The following is a 19,139-nucleotide window of genomic DNA, read 5'->3' on the forward strand; positions in this document are numbered from 1 at the left end:
AGCCAGGCAAACCACACCTGGGACGAGATAAACCAGTCACCTGACTCCAACATGAAGACATGTTAAAAAATGCAGCTATATGACAAAGACTTCTCAATTAATTGCAAAGTCACTAACACATGAATGTGCCTAGAACGTGGCTCAGTGGTACAGTGCTTGCCTTGCATGCAGGAGGCCCAGGGTTCAATCTCCAAGACTGACATTTAAAAAAGAAATAAATCTCCCTGGTAATATGGAGTGTTATTGCAGCTCCTGGAGTTGGTGGAGGTTAGATGGGAAGTCTGGAAGTTCAAGGTCTGCTAAGCTATGGAGTAACTTCAAGCCTGGATGTTTCGGCGAGACATTATTTAAAAATAAAAAGGGTTGCTTTAAAGGTCAAGGCTGCAGCTTGGTGGTAAAGCACTTGCCTCCAATTCCCAATACTGCAAACACAGGCTAATAAATAAATAGACGGAAAAGGCTCAGCAAAGAAATATGTTATAAAAAATAACTAAACTGAAATCATCGTATTTTTAAAAGCTGAAACTTCAAAGATCTTTGGACAGACTCAGTAGTAGCTGTGTGATGGCCTGCCTCTTTAATTAAGTACTCAGGAGGTAGAGTCAGGCAGATCTCTGCAAGTTCAAGGCCAGTTAGGTCTACACAGTGACTTCTAGACCAGCCAGAGCTACAACAGTGAAGTTCTGTTTCAAAAAAAGAGATGACAGAGAATAAAATCAGTGAACTTGGAGACATACAAATAAAACTGATTCAATATGAACCCAGTTGAAAAGTGGTAAGGTGTGAGAAATTATATGATAATAGTTATGACAACCACTAAGAACACTACACATAATAATATAGTCAAAATCATTATCAATAAATATGTGTGGATAAAAAACTCTTCAGCACAGCAAAGGAAGGAGTCAACAGAATAAAGTGACAGCCTATAGAAAGGAGAAAGCCACTGCCACATGCTCAGCCAACATGGGATTAACATTCAGAATAGAAAGAGTTAAAAAAATAAACACCAAGCTAGGTGTGCTGGTATACACTGTAATCCTAGCACTTGGGAGGCATAGGCAGTAGGATCGGGAGTTGAAGGCTTAATGACTTAGTTCTAGGCCAGCCTGGGCTACCCTGTCTCAAAACAAACATACAAACAAAGAATACACAGGGGTTGGAGAGATGGCTCAGTTGCTCTGGCTGGTCTTTCAGAGGATCCTGGTTTGATTCCCAGAACCCTTAGGGCACCTCACAACCACCTGTAACTCCAGTGGATCTAATATCCTCTTCCAAGCTCCTTCTACACAAGGCACACACATGATGCACAGACCTACAGGCAGACAAAATACCCGAATGCATAAAATTGAAAAACATATAAAGTACATAAAATTTTAAAAATGCGTTAAAAATAAATAAAATAAAGAACACCTAGAGCAACAAATGTTTGTAAATATAAATTAGTGCAGCTACTGTGGAACTCAGTATTGGAATTCTTCAGAAAACTGAAACTCCAGCTCACAGTGTAGTTCAGGCGGTAGACTGATCGCCTAGCATCCCCAAGACCCTGGCTCAGTCTCCACTGCTGCAGAAAACTGCATGTGGTCACATGCTCCGGTCTTCCCAGAACTCAGTACAGGCAAATCAGAAGTTCAAGGTCATTCTTGCCTGCACCTCAACTTCAAGGCCAGCCTGGGCTACAAAAGTCTCTTCCACAAAAGAAACAGACAAAAGAACCAAAAAGAGCTGGGAGTGTATGTTACTTACTAGTAGTGTGTTTGCCTAGCATGCACAAAGTCCTGGAAGTGGAGCCCTAACACCGCACACACACACATACACACACGCGTGCGCCAAGCAAAAAGAAGGAACTACAAGCAAATACAGAAATCAATAACATTGAAAGCAAGAAAACAATAGAGAAAAATCAATGACACAAAAGTTACTTCTTAAAAAAAGGATCAATAAGATTGACTAAACTCTAGCAAGAGTGATAGCCGTAAAAGAGAAAAGAAATAAGTTAACGGCATCAGGCATGACCAAGAGAATCATTACCGATCCTACAGCCACCAACGGAAAAAGGAAAAAATAGTGTGACATTGTGCTCACGTGGGCCACCACTTAAGAGAAATGCGGCACCGCCTCAAAAGCCACAAGCCACAAGCCACTGCAATTCTCTGCCAAGAAGAAAAGAAGATCTGAGTAATCCCATAACCATTAGAGAAATAGGATTAAAGAATTTCTGGAAAAGATTCCTCTCCAGAGAATTCTAGAAAAGTTCATTAAGTATTCAAAGAAGGATTAATGGCATTAACGTTGGCTTTACTCCAAAAACTGGGATTACCATCACGGGCCACCAAGCTTGATATTTTTTCTATGTGTGTATGTATGTGTGTTTTTGGTTTGGTTTTTAGAGGACTTTTTAAATTTTTTGATTTATTATTTTATGTGTATGCCTGTATATAAGTTTGTGTGTTACTTGCATGCCTGGTACCCAAAGAGTCCTGAAGAGATTGCCAGAGCCCCTGGGACTGGAATTACACAAGATTTTGAGTCTCCATATGGGTGCTAGGAATAGAACCAAGGTCCTCTGGAAGAGGGGCCAGTGCATTTAACTGCTGAGCCATCTCTTTAACACCACCCCCTTACTTGATGCTTGAGGTAGAAATTTAGATCACTGATTTGATCCTCCCTCCCTCCCTCCCTCCCTCCCTCCCTCTTCCTCCCTCCCTTTTGTGGTATTCAGGATTGAAAAACCAAGGGGATAAAGTTACTTTCCAAGCATTACCCTGATCCTGATATCCAGTTTAGACAAAGAAAACACACAAAACAAAACATCAGATCAAAACATTTTCAGAACCAGGTGTGGTGACACACAACTTCAATTCACGCACTTAAGAGATAGGGGCAAGCAGATCCCGATAAGTTTGAAGCCAGTTGGTCCATGTATTAATTGAGTTCCAGGCCACTCAGAGCTATTCTGTCAGACCCTGTCTCAAGAATGTTTCTTGAACTTAAATGCAAACATTCTAAACAAAAAATTAAGAAGACCGGGCTGGAGAGATGGCTCAGCGGTTAAGGGCATTGCCTGCTATTCCAAAGGTCCTGAGTTCGGTTCCCAACAGCCACATGGTGGCTCACAACCACCTGTAATGAGGTCTGGCGCCCTCTTCTGACATGCAGGCATACACGCAGACAGAATATTGTATACATAATAAATAAATAAATATTTTTGTTTCTTTTTTTTTTTTTGATTTTTCGAGACAGGGTTTCTCCGTAGCTTTTGGTTCCTGTCCTGGAACTAGCTCTTGTAGACCACGCTGTCTCAGGATGAATCACTATCTTAAAATAAATATATAAGCCAGGTGGGTGGTGGTGCATGCCTTTAATCTCAGCACTTGGGAGATAGAGGCAGGCAGATTTCAGTGAGTTCGAGGCCACACTAGTCTACAAAGCAAGTTTCAGGACAGCCAGGGATATTATACAGAAAAACCCTATTTCAAAACACACATACACACACATTTTATATATAGTATATATAAAATAAAAGTATATATATATATATATATATAATTTAAAAAACGGACCAGGCATGAAGGTACAGGTCTTTAATCCCACACTAAGTAGGCAGAGGCAGGTGGATCTCTGTGAGTTCAAGGCCAGCCTACTCTACAATAAAGAGTTTTAAACCGGTTAGGACTACATGGTGAGACCCTGTCTCAGAAGCAAAAAGGAAAGGAAAGCAAGGGGCTGGAGAGTTGGCTCTGTGGTTAAGAGCACTTAATGTTCTTGCAGAAGGTTTGGTTCCCAGCACCCACATGTTGGTTAATAGCCATTTGTAACTTTAGTTCCAGGGGATCTGACACCTTCTGGCCTCCAAGGCACCAGGCACATACATAGCATAGGGGGAAAGAGCCAGCCAAAGAAACCCACCCTGGCCCTGAAACTAGAGCCAGTGAAAGAAACACTTTATTTATTTATATATTTATTTATTTATTTATTTATTGTTTTGTTTTGTTTTTGTTTTGTTTTTCGAGACAGGGTTTCTCTGTGGGTTTGGAGCCTGTCCTGGAACTAGCTCTTGTAGACCAGGCTGGTCTCGAACTCACAAAGATCCGCCTGCCTCTGCCTCCCAAGTGCTGGGATTAAAGGCGTGGGCCACCACCGCCCGGCGGAAAGAAACACTTTAGCCCTGAACCCAGAACCAAAGAAACACATCCTGGCTCTGAAACCAGAGCCAAAGAAACACACTTTGGTCCTAGAATCAGCGTCAGTGAAAGAAACATGCCCTGGCTCTGAAATTAGAGCCAAAAGGCTACAAAGGGCCAGTGAAAGAAACACACGTTGGCCCTGAAACCAGACCCAAATCTGCCCTGACCAACTAAGCAGAAAACAAAAACCAATCTCTGTGCAGGGAAATAAACCAAACCCTAAGCAGAAGCCAATCAATCCCTGAGCACAAGATCTAGCCAATCCGAGTTCAAGGGCTTGAAATTTGACCAATTCCCACCCTGAAAATCTTCCTGGAAAAACTCCGCTCCTAAGAAGCCCTGTACCTGTTCAGTTTGCGGCTGCCCTTTTGCCACCCTAGCAGAGACAGTCACTCTCCTGGATTCCTTCCTCCCAATAAATCTCTCGAATGAGGTTTGGGTGAGACCTTCTTTCACCAGAGCTGGAGCAGAGCAGGGCTACAACACTTTTAGTGGGGAAATGAAAGAAATACTTTAGCCCCAAACCCAGAACCAAAGAAATACACCCTGACTCTGAAACCGGTACCAAAGAAATACATTTTGGTCCTAGTATCAGAGCCAGTGAAAGAAATATGTCCTGGCCCCAAAACTAGAACAACAACAACAAAAGGCCAGCAGTTTGGCCCTGAAACCAGACATCTTTGCCTCTGACCAACTAAACTAACTTGAGCAGGGAAAACCAACCAGTCCCTCTTCTCCCTGGGAAAACTCCACCCCTGAGAAGCCCTGCACGCACCTGTTCAGATAACGGTTGCTCTTCTTCCACCCTGGTAGCGGCAGCCAATCATAGATTCTTCCCTCCCACTAAATCTCTTGAATGAGATTTGGGTGAAGACCTTCTTCCACCCCACCCCCAGCAGAGACAGAGCAGAGCTAGACTGTAACACTTTCGCCGGGGGAGCCTTCGCCTAGCAGAGCAGAGTTGTTACACTCGGAGCACAGGAGTCACACTGTAACAACCTCGCTGCGGAAGCCGTTTCCTGGAGCAGTTACATTGTGGAAGCCTTTCCTTAGAGCAGGGCTGTAAACTGCTAGGCTTACTGTGACCTGTGCTATTTTCTGGCTCCCAACTGCCAGAATAGTCCTCCATCCAAGCTGTAACACTCAGTATTCCCTGGCTCCCGACTGCCAGAACACTCTCCCATCTGAGCTGCAGCACTTAGTATTCCTTGGCTTCTGACTGCTGGGATCCCTGTCCATACCAGCTGCAATGCTTACACACACTGCACATACATATGTCCAGGCAAACACCTATGTGCATAAAATAAGAATAAATAAGTACAAGCCGGGTGGTGGTGGCGCACGCCTTTAATCCCAGCACTCGGGAGGCAGAGGCAGGCGGATCTCTGTGAGTTCGAGACCAGCCTGGTCTACAAGAGCTAGTTCCAGGACAGGCTCCAAAACCACAGAGAAACCCTGTCTCGAAAAACCAAAAAAAAAAAAAGAATAAATAAGTACATTTCTTAAAAGAAAGGAAGGAAGGTCTAGAGAGATGGCTCAGTGGTTAAGAGCACTGACTATTTTTCCAAAGGACCAGGGTTCAGTTCCCAGCAACCATATGGTGATTCACAACCATCTGTAATGAGACCCTTTCTGGCCTGCAGGCATACATGCAGACAGAACACTGTATACATAATAAACTAAACAAATAAATAGAAGAAAGGAGACGGGTGATAGTGGTGCACACCTTTAATCACAGCACTTGGGAGGCAGAGGCAGGTGGGTCGTTGTGAGTTCAAAACCAGCCTGGTCTACAGAGTGAGTTCCAGTATAACCAGAGCTACACAGAAAAACCCTGTTTCAAAAAAACAAAAAAAAGGAAGGAAGGAAGGAAGAAAGAAAAAAAGGAGGAAGAAGAGAAGAGGAGAGAAATCAAGACAGGAAGGAAGGGAAAATAGTAGGGCTGGACATGTAGCCTCAGCAGTAGAGCACTTGTCTAGGATTGGCATAGCCCAGATAAACAAACAAACCCTAAGAGCATCATCCTTAATGGACACAAACTAAATGCTTTCCCTCAAGGCCGAAAAAAAGACAAGGAAGTAAGTTCTTGCTGTGCTTGTTTATGTGTCTGTCAGTTTGAGGCATGTTGTAGGAGGCTGCTTATTCATTTCCTGGCTGCCCAGACTCCCAAAATAATCACACAGAAACTATATTATTCAAATCACTGCTTAGCCTATTAGCTCTAACTTTTTATTGGCTAGCTCTTACATCTTAATTTAACCCATTTCTATTAATCTGTGTATTGTCACATAGCTGTGGCTTACTGGGTGGCATCTGTCTCTGGTGGGCTACATGGCTTCTCCTGGATCCACCTTCTTTCTCCCAGCATTCAGTTTAGTTTTCTCCACCTAGTTCTGTTCTGCCCTGTTATAGGCTCAAAGCAGTTTTTTTTTCTTTTCATTTTGGTTTGTTGAGACAGGGTTTCTCTGTAGCTTTGGAGCCTGTCCTGGAACTAGCTCTTGTAGACCAGGCTGGCCTCGAACTCACAAAGATCCACCTGTCTCTGCCTCCCGAGTGCTAAAATTAAAGGCGTGCACCACCACCGCACGGCTCAAAGCAGTTTCTTTATTCATTAATGGTAATCGCAGCATACAGAGGGGAATCCCCATCATCTCCCCTTTTCTATCTAAATGAGAAGAAAGGTTTTAATTTTAAAATAGTAAAATTACATACAACAAGGCAGGTATCAAGCAAGAATTATAGCTACAATATTTATATCTATTTTATCTTTTATAATAACTAAAGAAAAGTATAACTATAATTATCTATTCTTCAACTCCATCAAAGACTCCAGAAGAATATAATATTACCTAAGTAAACAGAAAGTGCATTGTAAGCAACTTCCAAAACTCTAGAATTGACAGACATCTCACTGCCTGGATGGTCACCCAAAGTTCTTCTGTATTATTGGAGCATCCATCTTCAGCCCATAGTATTCAGCTGACTTTTCCAAGAAGCAGGAAATTTGAAGATCTGTTCTGCTTTGTAATGGCAAAGTCCATCAGTTGCTTTCTTCTATGTCCTGCAGAATGTCTGGCAATCTATTTCATGAAGCAGGATCCTTGAAGGACTGTCTCACCTTCTTTAGGCAACTTCAGCAGTCATTTTTCTGTGGGTCCTGTACATCCAGTTCATCAAGCAGTACAGGCAAGAGCAGTTTCTTGCCCAAATGGCTAACAAACTCCATGAGGAGCCTCTTTGATGTCCACCTTCCTCAAGTAGATTGGTACTGCCAGGAGCAGACATGTCTCATTGTCATGAAAAGTCCTAAGTTCTTAAAACATTTTAAATGCCATATTCTATAGTCTTTTAAAGGTTTGAAGATCATCTATCTAACTGAAATATATCTCTCTCTATATATATAGAAAACCTAACTAACATGACTACAAGCTTGACTATTATAGATGACTATCTATTAACCTGTATTTCTTAATTATACATTATATTTTTAAATGAGCTACACAAACACAATACCCCAATCAAAAGCAGAAACACATATACACAGTATAATAAAATTGACCTTAAATTTGTATCAATAAACCAAGATCCATACCAATGCAAATCTCTATAGCAGAGGCAGAGGTTTGCTTTGTAGCACTGGCTGGCCTGGAACACACTTTGTAAACCAGGCTGTTGCCAACTTGTAGCAACCCGGCCTCAATAACCCAAGTGCTGGGATTATAGGTATGCATCAACACACTCAGCTTTTTGTTGTTTGTGTGTGTTTGTTTGAGACAGGGTCTTGCTATGTAACTTAGGCTAACCTGGAATTCATAGCAATCCTCCTGCCTCAGCATCTCAAGTATAGGTTTACAGGAATGAGCCACTCACTTTTATTTTTTTAAAAAAAAATATTTATAATCTGCTGAAGTAGCTTCAAAAATTTTACATATCTCTAACTGGTATAGGATGTTGATAATAGAGGCAGCTATATATGCTAGGCAACAGTGGTAAAAAGAGAAAAAAGTCTTTTTGTGCATTGTGCTTTCTATATAGCAAATTTTGTTTCTTTTGTCTCTTCTGATTACTGCTATTCATTTCTTTCCTCCTTCATTTTAATATGGTAAAAAAAACTTCTGGATATTTCTAATTTAAAAACTGTGTTAACCACAAGAACACAGCCCACAGAATCAACTGCCAAGGACCCGTGGGAGCTCGTGGAGATCTGGAAGCCTGTAGGGGTCTGACCTAGGTAGGTCCTCTGCATATATGTTATTTGTGGCTGAGCCGCTTGGCATTCTTGTGTGGTTATTTTTTTAAAAAAAACAGATAAGCTTCTTTTTTTCTTAAGATTTATTTTTACTTTATGTGCATTGGTGTTGTGCCTGTATGTATGTCTGAAGGTGCCAGATCCCTTGGAACTGGAGTTACAGATAGTTGTGAGCTGCCATGTGGGTGCTGGGAATTGAACCCAGGTCCCCTAGAAGAGCAGTCAGTGCTCTTAATCACTGAGCCACCTCTCTGGCTCCTCTTGTGGGATTTTTAACACTGGAAGTGGGGGCAATTGTTGACTCTTTTGCCTACTTATGGGACCCTTTTCCTCCTACTGGGTTGCCTTATCCAGTCTTGATTTGATAGCTTGTACCTGGTCTTACAGGAGCATATTTTGCTGTGTTTGGTTGATGTCCCTGGGAGGTTTTACTCTTTTTTGAGGGAAGACTGGGGCAGAGGAGGGAGGGGAAACTGTGGTTGGGAGCTAATATATGAGAGAAGAATAGCAAATACTGAACATCGAAAAAATATTATTTACTTATAGGTATGCATGTGTGTACACGTGTGTAAGCACCTGCACAGACTAGGAGAAGGCTTATGATCCCCAGAAGTGGAAATTCCAGGTGGGCATGAGGCACTTGACTTGGGGGATGGGGATCAAACTCCAGCTCTCTGCAAGAGCAGTACAGGCTTTTAACAGCTGAGCCTGTCTCCCACTCCATCACTCGCCGTTCTTACGCAAGGCAGCAGTGTAAGTCACAGGCTCTGGAGTATAGCAAGAAAGAAAAAAAAGCATGCCAGTCTGGAAAAGAATGCTCTCTAAAAGTTCTCAGTGTGTGGTCTATGTAGAAAACCCCAAGGAACCTACAAAAACACCCACAAAACCAACACCCCAAAGCAATCACATTTCCATATATGATCAAGGAACGCACAGGCACCAAAATTGAAAACATGATACCATTCATCACTACTACATTCATTTATTTATAAAACCTGATCAGAGGAGTGTGGAGGTATAGCTCAGTTAGTAGAGTGGTCACATAACATTCATGAAGCCTCCCTTGGGAAGTCAACTAAGTCTGTCCCATCACGTCACTGAGACAGGGTCAAGGCCGCCTCCCACCCCATGCCTAGGCTAAACAAGGTCTCTCTCCATAGAGAACTGGCTCCACACAGCCAGTTCATGCATTAGAGCTAGATCCTGAGTAAGGCCCCTATCTTAAAACAATATTACATGGACCTGGCATTGGTGCCACAGGCCTGTAATCCCCGCAGTTGGGGGGGCAGAGGTAGAGGGATCTCTGTGAGTTCCAGAATAGCCTGCCCTACAGAGTCAGTTCCAGGACAGCCAGAGCTACACAGAGAAACCCTGTCTTTAAAAAAAAAGAAAAAGAAAAAATATTATATGGGTAAAGAAAAAAATAAAAATTGTGTAGCTAGATAAAGGAATCACAGAGGCTCAAAGAATGTTGTTAAGGAAGAATGAAATGGCAGGAATCGCTGTGACGGAGAGCAAAGCTCCTACAGTAATTAAAGCAACGAGATGCTGGAGGAAAGAGGCACAGGGATCAACAGACAAAATGAAGAAACCAGAAATAGACTCACACAGTACAACCAAATGATTTTGACAAAGGTGCAGAAGCGACTTAAAGGAAGAAGAACGGCCTTTTCAAATACTGGAGGAGAGCAGTAACACAGGCCTGAAAAAGCTGGGTGTGGCAATGTTTCCCGGTAACCCCAGACCTCAGGAATGTGAGGCAGGAGGATCTCTAGGTTGAGGCTAGCCTAAGCTAAAAACAAAAACAAAAACAAAATATCTAACGCTAAGAAAAGAATTCTTAGACTTCACACCAAAATACAATTCCTAAAGAAAAATTAATAAAAAATGATCTTGCCAATATTGAGACCTTTTGCTTTGTGAAAGCCCATATGAAGAGGCGAAGAAAAACAACACACCAGAAAAAGATATCTGCATTCTCCCCTCTCTCTGTCCCCCACCCCTCCCTCTCTCACCCTCCTCTCCTTTCTCTCTTCCTCTCTCTCTCTCCCCACTTCTCCCTCTCTTCTCCCTCTCTTTCTCTCTTCTCTCCCCCCCCTCCTCATGTCCCTCTTCCCCCACTATCTCTCTCCTTCCCCTTCCTTCCATTCCCTCATCTAAAATAAGAACAAGTTCTCCAGGACCAACGGAAGGGTCTGTGGTGGGCAGATGACGCACATGCTCAAGGTCTGTGCATGCGCACCCACAGTGCTATGGTGTAGCGCTCCCATGCTAGTCAGGGGATGAATAACTTGCAAGGAGCCAGGGTCCTTTATCGCTCTCGTCTATTATTAATATCCCGGGACTCAAACTCGGGTTCTAAGACCTGGTGACAGCTGTCTTTATCCACCATCTTAAAGGCCTATTGATACATGTTGTGAGTCAATCTGTCTTCCTTCAAACCCCCCAGACTGCTCTGGAAATCCCAGGGGAGGCCAGACTACACTGGAATGGCATAGCAGAACTTCAGGCAGCCTGAGGCCCCGCCCCTAAACTCAGATTAGTATTAGACTTTACATTCCTGGTGGACTGCGCTAATGTCCTGGGATTGTTCACCAGCCAATCTGGGCTGCCCTCCTTCCCATGGAATGAATTACATATAGGAGCTCCACAAAGAGGAACTCATCATCCATCATCCAAACATGAGAAGACATCTTGCCACTTTTCCTCATGTGGCCCCTTGACTACACCTACAGTCCAGCCCATTTGGTCTCTTCCAGTAGATGCAATTTTTACAAGTTTCCATTTTAAAAACATTGCAAACCATCTCTTTGACAAAAGACTGGAGTCTAAGCTTAACAATAAAAGCCAAACCGTCCAATTAGAAAATGGGCAAAATGCATGCACAGAAGTATCAGTGAAGAGGATATACAGATGGCATGTCAGTACCTGAGGTCATCAGTGCCACTAGCACCGACATTAGGGAAATGTCAACCAAAACTACAACTTGCTATACATGTATCACAATCGCGCGCGCGCGCACACACACACATATACACTTACACAGCAAAGGCATACAGGAAGCAGAGGCAGAAGAATTGCAGCAAGTTTAAAGCCAGCCTAGCTTACATAGTAAGAAAATGTCTTAACTAAACAAAATAAAGTAGTGAGAACATCGGGTGCTGACAAGGATGCAAAGAAACCGAACGACCATCTTGAACAGCTAGTTCTGAAAAGAATGGAGAGGCAAGAAGGGTCATGAATGCAATTCCAGCACCTGGGAGGTGAAGGCAGCAAGGTCAGGAATTCAAAGTCATCCGTGGCTTGTCTTAGTCACCACTCTATTACTGTGAAGGGACACCATGACCAAGGCAACTCTTTTGTTTTGTTTTGTTGTTTTTTGAGACAGAGTCTTTCTACATATCCCTGGCTGTTCTGGAACTCATTACAGGAGACCAGGATGACCTCAAACTCACAGAGATCTCCCTGCCTCTCTTGAGTGCTCAGATTAAAGGTATGCGCCACGACACTAGGCTGACGGAGGCAATTATTATAAAAAGAAATTAATAGGAGGCTGGCTTATAGTCTCATGACGGCAGGGAGCAATGTAGCATGCAGGCAGGTGCTAGAGCAGTAACTGAGAGCTCCATCTTGATCTGGAGGCACAGAGAGACAGACAGACTGACTGACTGACTCTGGGACTGACACTTTTTTGAAACTTCACCTGCAGTCAAACACTTCCTCCAAAAAGGAAACACCTCTTAATCTTTCTAATCCTTCCAAATGGTGCTGCTTCCTGGTGACCAAGCATTCAAAAATCTGAGCCGACAAGGGCCATTCTTTTTTTTTTCTTTTTTTTTTATTGAGAAAAGGAGAAAAAAAACCGAAGTTTCCACCTCCTCCCAGCCTCCCATTTCCCTCCCCATCCTCCCACCCTTCTTCCCCTCCTCCCACCCTTCTCCCCCTCCCTCTCCAGTCCAAAGAGCAGTCAGGGTTCCCTGCCCTGTGGTAAGTCCTAGGTCCTCCCCCCTCCGTCCATATCTAGGAAGGTGAACATCCAAACTGGCTAGGCTCCCACAAAGCCAGCACATTGCGTAGGATCAAAACCCAGTGCCATTGTCCTTGGCTTCTCATCAGCCCTCATTGTTCGCCATGTTCAGAGAGTCCAGTTTTATCCCATGCTTTTTCAGTCACAGTCCAGCTGGCCTTAGTGAGCTCCCAATAGATCAGCTCCACTATCTCAGTGGGTGGGTGCACCCCTCGTGGTCCCGAATTCTTTGTTCATGTTCTCCCTCCTTCTGCTCCTCATTGGGACCTTGGGAGCTCAGTCCAGTTCTCCAGTGTGGGTCTCTGTCTCTATCTCCATCCATCACCAGATGAAGGTTCTTCTTACTTAGCTTCTTTAGGATCACCAATTGTAGACTCCGTGTCCCTTATTTATGGCTAGAAACCAATTATGAGTGAGTACATCCCATATTCATCTTTTTGGGTCTGGGTTACCTCACTCAGGATAGTGTTTTCTATTTCCATCCATTTGCATGCAAAATTCAAGAAGTCATTGTTTTTTTACCGCAGCGTAGTACTCTAATGTGTAGATATTCACCAACCCCGCAACAGACAAAGGTCTGATCTCCAAAATATATAGAGAACTCAGGAAACTAGACTTTAAAATGCTAATTAACCCAATTAAAAAATGGGGCACTGAACTGAACAGAGAATTCTCAGCAGAGGAAGTTCAAATGGCCAAAAGACACTTAAGGTCATGCTCAACCTCCTTAGCGATCAGGGAAATGCAAATCAAAACAACTTTGAGATATCATCTTACACCTGTCAGAATGGCTAAAATAAAAAACTCCAATGATAGCCTTTGCTGGAGAGGCTGTGGAGGAAGGGGTACACTCATCCATTGCTGGTGGGAATGCAATCTTGTGCAACCATTTTGGAAATCAGTGTTTCGGTTTCTCAGGAAATTCGGGATCAACCTACCCCTGGACCCAGCAATACCACTCCTGGGAATATACCCAAGAGATGCCCTATCATATGACAAGAGCATTTGTTCAACTATGTTCATAGCAGTATTATTTGTAATAGCCAGAACCTGGAAACAACCTAGATGCCCTTCAATGGAAGAATGGATGAAGAAAGTGTGGGACAAGGGCCATTCTTATTCAGACCACCACATCCAACTCCCTGTCCCCCATAGGCTTATAGCTATACCATAATGCAAAAATGCATTTAGGGCAACTTTAAAATTCCCCCATACCTAAAACAGTCTAAAGCCTGTTTAGAAGTCCAAAGACTCTTAGGAGATTTATGGCGATCTCTTAATTGTAACCCTTGTAAAATCAAGTTAAAGAGCAGATCACATACTTCCAATGTACGATTGCATAGAATATACATTACATTCCAAAAGGGAGGAAAGGGCACATAGTGAGAAAATACTGGATTAAAGCAAGATCAAAAACCAGCTGGGCAAACTCCCAACTCTGCATCTCCATACCATCAGACAAAGAAACCCTCTTCAGATCCCCAACTCCTTTCAGCTTCGGTGGCTACAACGCACTTCTCTCTTGGACTGGTTCCACCCCCTGTTAGCAGCTCTCCTCGGCAGGTTTCCCACGGCTCTGGCATCTCTAACATCTTGGGGTCTCCAAGGCAATCCAGGCTTCGCCTTCGCAGCTTCACACAATGGCCTCTCTGGGGATCCAAGCAGGGACACTCCTGACACACACTTGACCTAAATGGCTTTTCTTAGTAGTAGAGAGAGATCCCATAACCCTGTTCTTCTATTCTTGACTCTAAAGCCGAAGCGGCCAAGAAGCTGTTACTTGCTGGGGCTAGAACATGACCCCATCGTTCAATTGGGTCTGAATCAGCTTTCTGGTGCTGATGGTTTCCTTCACTGTTTGAATTTTCTTTAATTCCTTTTCACAAGTTGGAAGGTTAGCTAGGTGGGGGTCTTGCCCTGAGGTCACCACTCCCTGAGGTCACCACTCCCTTTGTTCCATTTAGCAACGGCCTTTTTTTTTTTTTAGCTTTTCATCTCCTTGAGCTCTGGACTTGGCTCCTTTTCTCTTCCAACTGTACATACTGTATTTTTACTTGCCTAACTTGTTCCCATTCATTAAAAATCTCCATAACTTTGACCACTAATAACCATACCACAGTCACTACTAGGCTGTCGTGACATCTCCTTTGCCAAGGCCGTTAATCCCCAAACTCTTCAATTTAGCCTCAGGCAGATATTTAGGACAAGGGCAAAACAGCAACACATCATTTACCAAAATAACACAAACAACAGTCTCTGGACCACTTTCCTAAAACTTCTTGAGGTGAGCCCCCATTCAAACTGCCCTCAGCACTGTTTTTTATGTTTCTACTAGGATGACCCGTTAAGCCCCATTTAAAGAATCCAACCACTTTTCCAATCCAAAGCCCCCGAATCTTCCATATTCTCCTAACAAATGGCATGGTGGGACCTGTCATAGCAATACCCCGGTCTCTGGTATGTATGACCTCCGGTCTTAGTCACTGTTCTCTTGCTATACGGTAAGCTTTGAGGCAACCTAGGCCACACAAAATCTTGTCTCAAAAAGAGAAACTTTTTAAACATAAAACAAAGAAAATCAGCCCACAAACCACAATCCCAGAGAACCTAGACAACAATGAGGACCCTAAGAGAGACATACATAGATCTAATCTACATGGGAAGTAGAAAAAGACAAGATCTCTTGAGTAAATTGGGAGCATGGGGACCTTAGGGGAGGGTTGAAGAAGAGGGGAGAGGTAGGGAGGGGAGCAGAGAAAAATGTAGAGCTCAATAAAATCAATTTTAAAAAGTTAAAAAAAAAACAGAGAGATAGAGGAAAGGGGCAATACATATATGAGCTGGGCGATGGTGGCGCACGCCTTTAATCCCAGCACTCGGGAGGCAGAGGCAGGCAGATCTCTGTGAGTTCGAGACCAGCCTGGTCTACAGAGCTAGTTCCAGGACAGGCTCCAAAACCACAAAGAAACCCTGTCTCGAAAAACCAAAAAAAAAAAAATACATATATGAAAAAAAATGTTTCAAATCAATTAGCCATCGTCAGGGAAATGCAAGCCAGCGATCTTAGCCATGGGCTCAGCCTTGGAAAGATGGTGAGCAGGTGACGTGTGTATACAGTGGAGATCCATTCAGCCTTAAATAAAAAAGAAATCATATTGTTTTCAGAGAAACGGATAGATGGAAAGCATCACATTCAGCAAAATAAACCAAACTAATAAACCAGACTCAAGAAAGACAATGTTCAATGTTTTCTCCCATATGTGGATTCTAGAGTTTTAAGAAAGACATGGTTTAGGGCTACTGCTCAGTACTGAAGAGCTTGTCTAGCATATGCAACACCATAACACCCTGTGTTTGTTCGCTAGTGCCCCCCCCCACAACACAGCGAGCACACTTAGAAGCACCTGGAAAGAGAGCCCCAATGAGTGACTGGGGTGACTATTCTTGAGTACATCTGGAATCAACTAAAACACAACCGACTGGGCACTTCTGTGAAGGTTTTTTTTTTTTCTTACTTAAACCATTTGAAGTGGAAAGACCCATTTATATTTTTTTTCGGTTTTTTGAGACAGGGTTTCTCTTTGTAGCTTTGGAGCCTATCCTGAAACCAGCTCTTGTAGCTGGCCTCGAACTCACGGAGATTCTCCTGTCTCTGCCTCCCAAGTGCTGAGATTAAAGGCACGCACCACCACCACCCAGCGGTAGACCCATTTTTAATCAGGATCTTTTGAGGTGGAGAGATACATCTTTCATCCAGATCTTCTGAGGTGGGAAGATCCCCCATTCACTCTAGACCACACCTTCTGCTGGCGGTCTATATAAAGGACATGGAAGAAGAAAGCCTTCTCTCTCTTCGCCTGTTTTGTCTTGCTCTCGCTTGCAAGTCTGTTCCTTCACTGGCACGCATTAGAACCTACTTCTTCTGGATTCGCTTTCTGGGCTAAGTAGGTGTGTGTGTGTGTGTGTGTGTGTGTGTGTGTGTGTGTGTGTGTGTGTGTGTGTGTATGTGTCTGTGTGTCTGTGTGTGTGTGTCTGTGTCTGTGTGTGTGTGTGGTGTGTGTGTGTGTCTGTGTGTGTGTGTGTCTGTGTGTGTGTGTGTGGTGTGTCTGTGTGTCTGTGTGTGTGTGTCTGTGTGTGTGTGTGGTGTGTGTGTGTGTGTCTGTGTGTGTGTGTCTGTGTGTGTGTGTGTCTGTGTGTGTGTGTCTGTGTGTGTGTGTGTGTCTGTGTGTGTGTGTGTCTGTGTGTGTGTGTGTGTGGTGTGTGTGTGTGTGTCTGTGTGTGTGTGTCTGTGTGTGTGTGTGTGGTGTGTGTGTGTGTGGTGTGTGTGTGTGTGTCTGTGTGTGTGTGTCTGTGTGTGTGTGTCTGTGTGTGTGTGTGTCTGTGTGTGTGTGTGTCTGTGTGTGTGTCTGTGTGTGTGTGTGTGTGTATGTGTGTGTGTGTCTGTGTGTGTGTCTGTGTGTGTGTGTGTGTTGCATCTCCCCAGGAAGTTTGTTACATAACACCAGGTGACACTGCTTCCACTCCTTTAACGGCAAGTTTTTCTACACACACACAGAGAGAGAGAGAGAGAGAGAGACAGACAGACAGACAGAGAGACAGAGAGACAGAGAGAGAGAGAATGCTACTCTACTAGAGATGCCCTTAAAAGCACCCCCAGAACCCTGATTGCTCTTTGGGCTGATGAGGGAGGGGGACTTGATCGGGGGAGGGGGAGGGAAATGGGAGGCGGTGGCGGGGAGGAGGCAGAAATCTTTAATAAATAAATAAATAAATAACTGTGCCCAAATTCCCCCCAAAAAAAGCACCCCCAGAAGTATGTCTTCTAGGTGATTCTAAATGCCATGAGGTTGACAAGGTCAGTGACGAATGTGGTGCTGGCAGGTGGCTCAGCTATTCATCCTCAACTACACAGGTTCAAGTTCAGCCTGGACTGCACAAGATTTGTCTAGAGAAAACAAAGAAAGCTGTCATTTGCAGCAAAAGTGGCTGAACTAGAGATCATCATTTTAAGTAAAAAACAGACTAGGAAAGGGATAGGAAGGGAGGGAGGAGTGGGGAGGGAAGCTGGCCTAGAAGAAAAGAGATTAGTAGATCTGGAAAATGAGTATGAGACGGAGAGCAGACATGGCCAACGTAGAGTGTGTGTGTCTGGAAATACCACAGTGAATGCCATTCATCTGTACACTGAAAAACTAACTAGAGGCAGCAAGATGACTCAGCGGGGAGAGGTACTTGCCCAGCCTGACAGCCCGAGTTGGAGCTCTAGGACTATATAAAAGAAGGCGAGAGCCAGCTCTTGTACGTGGTTCTAACTGCCACATGCCTGTCCTGGCATTTGCATGCTCTCACACACAAATAAATGTTATAAAATTTGTAACTACATCAGGCGGTGATGGCTCACGCCTTTAGTCTCAACACTCAGGAGGCAGAGGCAGGCGGATCTCTATGAGTTCAAGGCCAGCCTGGTCTACAAAGCAAGTTCCAGGGCAGCCTGGACTGTTACACAGAAAAACCCTGTCTCAAAAAAAGGAAAAACAAAACAAAACAAAAGGGAAAAACAGCCGGGCGGTGGTGGTGCACGCCTTTAATCCCAGCACTCGGGAGGCAGAGGCAGGCGGATCTCTGTGAGTTCGAGACCAGCCTGGTCTACAAGAGCTAGTTCCAGGACAGGCTCCAAAAACCACAGAGAAACCCTGTCTCGAAAAACCAAAAAAAAAAAAAAAGGAAAAACAATTAACTAGATGCATAAGTTACTAAAAGTGTACATTTTCATGATATAATTAAATTCACATAAAAGTAAGCCAGGAAACTTTTCTGATTTATCTAAGATACGGTATTGGGGAAGTGTTATAATTGTGCTATGTTATACAAAGGATGACACCAATAATACTACTAGTAATGTCTAAATGCTAATTTTTCCTCATGTACCTTTATCTTTTGTATGTTTTATTAATAATAATTTTAAATCCTTTATTATTTCTTAAATTATGTATATATGGGGGTATGTATGTGGTGTGTGCTGCCAAAGAGGCCAAAAGAGGCTGTCGAATTCCATGAAGCTGGAGTCACAGTGGTTGGGAGCTCCCCAACGTGGGTGCTAAGAACTGAACTTTTATCTGCTGGAAGGAAAAGGAAGGAACATTACATGCCCTTAACTGCCAAGCCATTTCCTCAGCCACGGTGATAAAATATTTTAAAATCTTATCTTGTTATTTGTGTGTATGGCTTGTGTGGGTATATGCGCCTGAGTATGGGGCCAGAGGAGAGCTTCAAATCTCCTGGAGCCAAACTTGTGAGCCCATCAACACGGGTGCTGGGAACCAAACCCTGGTTCTCCGGAAGAGTGCGGGAGGACTAAGCCTTATGGGCCTCAGAGCCAGCCAGCCTAGACCGATATTAAGAGCATGCATAGTAGAGGCCAGCCTGGATCTGCCAGAGGGCTTGACAGCAGCAACCGAGTCTGCAGAGATGACATGGACCTATGGACAGCCACCTCATCACCTCAGCAGATGCCAGCTCAGCGGAACTCCCACCTCGCACCCCCCCGCGGCTCCACCCACCCCCAACCCCGCTCCGGCAAGGTGGCGAATATATAAGGCTTACCTCTCCCTGAAATAAACTGAGCTTATTGTTTTAACCTGTCCCTTGAGCCAGCATCAATGGTTCCTGCCTA

This window comes from Microtus pennsylvanicus, chromosome X (genome assembly GCF_037038515.1).
Source record: "Microtus pennsylvanicus isolate mMicPen1 chromosome X, mMicPen1.hap1, whole genome shotgun sequence".
Classification (NCBI taxonomy): domain Eukaryota; kingdom Metazoa; phylum Chordata; class Mammalia; order Rodentia; family Cricetidae; genus Microtus; species Microtus pennsylvanicus.